The sequence below is a fragment of the Scylla paramamosain genome, chromosome 25 (assembly GCF_035594125.1).
Source record: "Scylla paramamosain isolate STU-SP2022 chromosome 25, ASM3559412v1, whole genome shotgun sequence".
NCBI classification, from domain to species: domain Eukaryota; kingdom Metazoa; phylum Arthropoda; class Malacostraca; order Decapoda; family Portunidae; genus Scylla; species Scylla paramamosain.
In genome coordinates this window covers 3,571,615-3,577,500 of record NC_087175.1, presented here as the reverse complement: position 1 = coordinate 3,577,500, position 5,886 = coordinate 3,571,615, and the positions used below count along the sequence as shown (strand labels likewise).

General features: G+C 39.9%; 1 protein-coding gene across 1 annotated transcript in view; it reads right to left on the bottom strand.

The window, feature by feature from the left end:
- The window catches only part of LOC135113101 (putative neural-cadherin 2), a 248,894-nt gene extending 243,526 nt beyond the window's left edge, over window positions 1–5,368 (bottom strand). The window contains exon 1 of the mRNA XM_064028140.1: window positions 4,526–5,368. The gene's annotated coding sequence lies outside the window, so the exon portion shown is untranslated. The remainder of the gene's footprint in view (window positions 1–4,525) is intronic.
- Between the last annotated feature and the right edge of the window lie 518 nt (window positions 5,369–5,886).

Here is a 5,886-nt window from a genome sequence, read left to right as displayed (position 1 = left end):
CACACCTTCAGGCTACGATCACCAAGCACCATACGACCATCACCGCCCCCCTCCCAGGCATAAAACAAGGAGACATCAAAACAAAACCCACTTCAGAAAACGAGAATGAGTTTCAATAAGCAAAACAAGACAAACATTTCAAAAGGGGACACTCGCGTAGCTCGTGGATGGTCATTACCGGACAAAGGGCACAATAGAAAACGGGAGAGAGGCAGCCACCACGCACAGCTCATGTCCATGTACCCATTACGAGCGAAACAATGTAACGAAATGTAATAAAATGATCGCGTAAACTTGTGTGCCAAGTGCTGGATAGGAGAGAAGAGTGGTAGGTGAAGGTAAGTGCTTTCCATCTCCTCCTCCTCCTCCTCCTCCTCCTCCTCCTCCTCCTCCTCCTCCTCCTCCTCCTCCGCCTCCTCTTCTTCTTCCTCCCCTCTTCCCACTTCCTCATTTTTCCCTTGCCAGAAGAGAGGATCGTTGCTAACTCCATTTTTGGAGAAGTACAGGAGAGAAGAAAGAAGAGAGAATGTACAGAGAAATTGTTACTTTGTCCCCTTTTTTCACAAGTAGAAGAGAGAGAAGCGAAGAAGAAAAGGAGTTTTATTTTCTCCCTAAATTTTTTCAAATATTTAAAAGCGAAGAAAAGGGAAGAAGAGAGGGAAGAAAGATATATTTTCATTTCTTTTCACAGAAGAGAGAAGCATTGTTTTCTCCCTCCACTTTTTTCACGAGAGAGAGAGAGAGAGAGAGAGAGAGAGAGAGAGAGAGAGAGAGAGAGAGAGAGAGAGAGAGAGAGAGAGAGAGAGAGAGAGAGAGAGAGAGAGAGAGAGAGAGAGCATTTCAACTTTCTCCCACTTTTCACAAGTAGAAAAGAGAAAAAGGGAGAAGAAAAGAAAAATGACTTTCCTCTCACATTTCCACGAACAAAGAACAAACAAGAGAAAAGAGAAAGAAACACATACTCCATCTAATTATGTTCACAAGTGGAAGAGAAAGAAGAGAAAAGAAAGAAGAATAACACTACCAGCCCGCCCACCCCTCCATTCATTCTTCCCTTCCTTCTCTTCCTTTCACTCCTTCTCTCAGCCCCATAAGCAGAAGAGAAGGAAGAGAAAGGAGGAAAAGAAGAGAGAAGACCCTTGCTATTGTCATTCCTTCTCTCCCTCCTTCTCGCAGGACCAAATGGAAGAGGCAGTAAGAGGCAGGAGGAGAAGCAACGTCACCCAATGTCAGTCAGCGTCACCAAACTCACAGATGCACCTAACAACGTATAATCGCAACTCTTGAGGTAAAGCAGGCGGGGCGACAGGTAGATTCAAGGTGTTATGGGTAATTACTGGGGCGCGAGATGTCAACAGGTAAGGCTAGGGCAAGGTGTAATGGTAATGTGTGTGGGTGTGGGTGTGTGTGGGTGGGTGGATGTGTGGGTGGATGGGTGTGTTTCAATAAATGTCAAAATGAACGAAATTCTGTTTGGTTTTTAAGGGAAAAGCTACAGTGTTCTGAGAGAGAGAGAGAGAGAGAGAGAGAGAGAGAGAGAGAGAGAGAGAGAGAGAGAGAGAGAGAGAGAGAGAGAGAGAGAGAGAGAGAGAGAGAGAGAGAGAGAGAGAGAGAGAGAGTTGGAATGTTGCAAGATAGATAGATAGACAGACAGACAGACAGACAGACAGACAGACAGACAGACAGACAGACAGACAGACAGACAGACAGACAGACATACATACATACATACATACATACATACATACATACATACATACATACATACGTACGAGTACATACATACACACACATAAGTAATGCAAGGTTTAAACAATACAGCAGAAAAAAAGGAAAATCACCAGAACAAAAAACAAAAGGAATACATCATTGCATTACCAATAGGGGACACACACACACACACACACACACACACACACACACACACACACACACACACACACACACACACACACACACACACACACACACACACACACAGACAAAACCTCGCAAAAAAAAACATTCCATTAATGAAAAAGGAAGCCACTAACAAAAAAAACAAAGAACAAAAAAACAAAAACAAAAGGAAATCAAACAAAAAAAACAAAATGTCATTGTCTGGTTAGAACGAAAAAAGACAAAAAAATTACAAATCACAGAATATTACTAGAAGCAGGAAACTTTATTTTTTATTTAAAGGGATCAGGGAAGGAAGGAAATGGTGAGGAGAGGACAGGAGGAGGAGGAGGAGGAGGAGGAGGAGGAGGAGGAGGAGGAGGAGGAGGAGGAGGTGTAAATTTGGCAGTCAGACGGTAAAACTCACAAATAAATCAAAACTCTACCACTTTTTTTCATTAGAGTGAGAAGGGGATGATGAGAGAGAGAGAGAGAGAGAGAGAGAGAGAGAGAGAGAGAGAGAGAGAGAGAGAGAGAGAGAGAGAGAGAGAGAGAGAGAGAGAGAGAGAGAGAGAGAGCTGCTTCTCATCTCTTCCTCATTCTTCTTTCCTTCCCTCTCCTCATCTTTTCCTCTCCCTCCATAATCCTTCTTCCCTTCTTCTTCTCTCCTTTTATCTCACCTCCCTCATCCTCTCTCTCTCTCTCTCTCTCTCTCTCTCTCTCTCTCTCTCTCTCTCTCTCTCTCTCTCTCTCTCTTATCTCCTTACCTTCATCTTGCATTCCTATTCCTTCCTCCTGTATGTCATCTCCTCCCTCCCTCTCTTTCTTCCCTCCCTTTATCTTTTTCCCTACCAGTCTTTCCCCTCCCCTGTTTCCTCCCATCCCTCCCCCCAAAATCGACAGCCTCTGCAAATTATGGACATAACCCCCCTCTACCCCTCCCTTCCCCCCATTTCTCCTTCAAGCCAAAAAAAGTTGAAATTGCAAATGGATAGAAGCCCCAGCCCTTCAACTTTCCTCTCTCTCTCTCTCTCTCTCTCTCTCTCTCTCTCTCTCTCTCTCTCTCTCTCTCTCTCTCTCTCTCTCTCTCTCTCCCCTCAACTCTCCCCTCTCCCTCTCTCCTGAACTTTCCTGGTCCCTGTGAAAAAATAAATAAATAAATATATATAAAAAAGGAAAATTTATTGATCGATGAAACCATAAAATTAGACAAAAGAGGGGAAGGGGAAAAAATGGTTTAAAGCGGGGAAAAAAATAAATGGTAAAAAAACGAGGAAAAAAAACAGTAGCAAGAGATGCATATAGAGAAATAAAAATAAATGTTATAAAATATGAAAGAGTAAACTGCAGCAAAGAAAAGAATAAGAATTTCCTAACGATAAAAAAAAAATGCAGAGAGGAGAATAAATAAAACAGAGATAAATACCATGAAATATAGAAGAGCAAACTTAGCATGGAGAGAAAGAAGAAATTAGTAATGAAATAAATAAAGGGGAGAAGGGTTAAAAACTGAGTACCGAGAAATGAAGAAAAAAGGGAAAATTGAGATAAATATGATGAAATATGAAAGAACAAACTTAGCAGGGAGAGGAATAAGAAACTTGCAATTAAATAGATAAGTAAATAGCAAATAATAAAGACAAAAGGAACGAAGTGGTAAATGATGCAAATGAAGATAAATGTGATAAAATGTGAATGAGCAAATTTACGAAAGAAAATGAAAAAAAGCAAATAAAAAGCGTCAAAAGGAAAAAAAGAAAATATCATAAAAACAACTTGTAAATAATAATCAGAAACAAAAGCACAATAAATAATAATAATAATAATAATAATAATAATAATAATAATAATAATAATAATAATAATAATAATAATAATAATAATAAAATTCAAATAAAATAATGATGGTAGATATATCTGATAGAAAAAATAAAATAAAATGGACGCAATCTCTCTCTCTCTCTCTCTCTCTCTCTCTCTCTCTCTCTCTCTCTCTCTCTCTCTCTCTCTCCCTGAAACAATAAAAACAAAACAGGTCGGAAACAAAGGAGGACAAAAAAGTATATTGAAAACACCTTTGGACACACACACACACAGAGAGAGAGAGAGAGAGAGAGAGAGAGAGAGAGAGAGAGAGAGAGAGAGAGAGAGAGAGAGAGAGAGAGAGAGAGAGAGAGAGAGAGAGAGAGAGAGAGAGAGAGAGAGAGAGAGAGAGAGAGAGAGAGAGAGAGAGAGAGAGAGAGAGAGAGAGAGAGAGAGAGAGAGAGAGAGAGAGAGAGAGAGAGAGAGAGAGAGAGAGAGAGAGAGAGAGAGAGAGAGAGAGAGAGAGAGAGAGAGAGAGAGAGAGAGAGAGAGAGAGAGAGAGTTCCCATCCCTTCCTCCTCCTCTTCCCCATGAACACAAAATCGACATTATTTCGTTCAAAAGTCTGGAAAAAAAAATATATATATATATATATAAAAACGTAAAATAAAAAAGTGTAGAGAATAAAAACAAAGATCACATCAAAATAACACGTACAGTGACCCTTTGATTTCTCTCTCTCTCTCTCTCTCTCTCTCTCTCTCTCTCTCTCTCTCTCTCTCTCTCTCTCTCTCTCTCTCTCTCTCTCTCTCTTTCATATAAAAAGCAAGAATGATTCACTCACCACATGAAAGTTTCCCAGATTGCAAAGGAGTATTTTCTTCTCTTTTCTTGTCGATATTTTCAATGTGAATATTTTGCTTATTATTCCAGTGTTTATGCAAGAGTAAGTTTCTTTCTTTCTTTTTTTTTTTTTTTTTTCTCCCCCTTGCGTGTTCTCAGAGTTGTTCTTCAAGCAGGGGTAATTTTTTTTTCTAGTGTTTTTTTTTTTTTATTGTGGATACTTGTTTTCTTTTCTTTTCTTTCTTTCTTGAGAAGATAATAAAATAAGTTAGTTTTCCCAAGTAACTTTCTTTATATTATTGGTATTGTTGCTATTACTTCTTTTATTTGCTTCTTCGTAACTTTTTTATGTTCTCGTAAAATGCCACTTTTTTTTTCTCTCTCTAATCTCTCTTTCTATCTTTTTTATTTCCTCTCTTTTCCTCTTACTCCCTCTTATTCTGTTCTTGTTGCTTTATCTAAGTTTACTATGTCTTTTCTTTCTATTTGTTATTTTTTTTTTACTTTTATTTGCTGTTTTATCGTCTCTTCTTATTCTTATTTTTACTTTTATTATTACCAATATTTTTCTTCCACAGTTACGTTCCTCTAACACACTTTTACCAACTTAACAAAACCATTCTTAACAAAATTTTAGGGAAAGGAGAGCGAAAAATAAAGTTAAAAAAAGAAATGTCAGAAGAAAAAACAGCAAGATATATCGATCCTGAATTTCAAACTAATTTTTTCCACTTTTTTTAAACGGGTGCGATCTCAGGTTAATTCTTCCCCCTGTATCGGGAGCAAGGGAGGAGAAGCTACACAGTCCTCACTCTACGACGTCTGAACACACACTGACTGGCTGGCTGGCTCTCTGGAACGCCTCGACCACCACCACCACCACCACCGCCACTGCTTTTCTCTCTCTCTCTCTCTCTCTCTCTCTCTCTCTCTCTCTCTCTCTCTCTCTCTCTCTCTCTCTCTCTCTCTCTCTCTCTCTCTCTCTCTCTCTCTCTCTGTGTGTGTGTGTGTGTGTGTGTGTGTGTGTGTGTGTGTGTGTGTGTTTCTGTCTGTCTGTCTCCACCTGTCTGAACGTCTATGTCCGTCTCTCTCTCTCTCTCTCTCTCTCTCTCTCTCTCTCTCTCTCTCTCTCTCTCTCTCTCTCTCTCTCTCTCTCTCTCTCTCTCAATAAATTTCATCCTGTCCTCTGGAACCACCTCTCTCTCTCTCTCTCTCTCTCTCTCTCTCTCTCTCTCTCTCTCTCTCTCTCTCTCTCTCTCTCTCTCTCTCTCTCTCTCTCACACACACACATTCGCTATATATCCTTTCTTTCCTCCCCATTCCTCCTATCCTCTTCCTCTTCTCTGCCCTCCTCCACTTCCT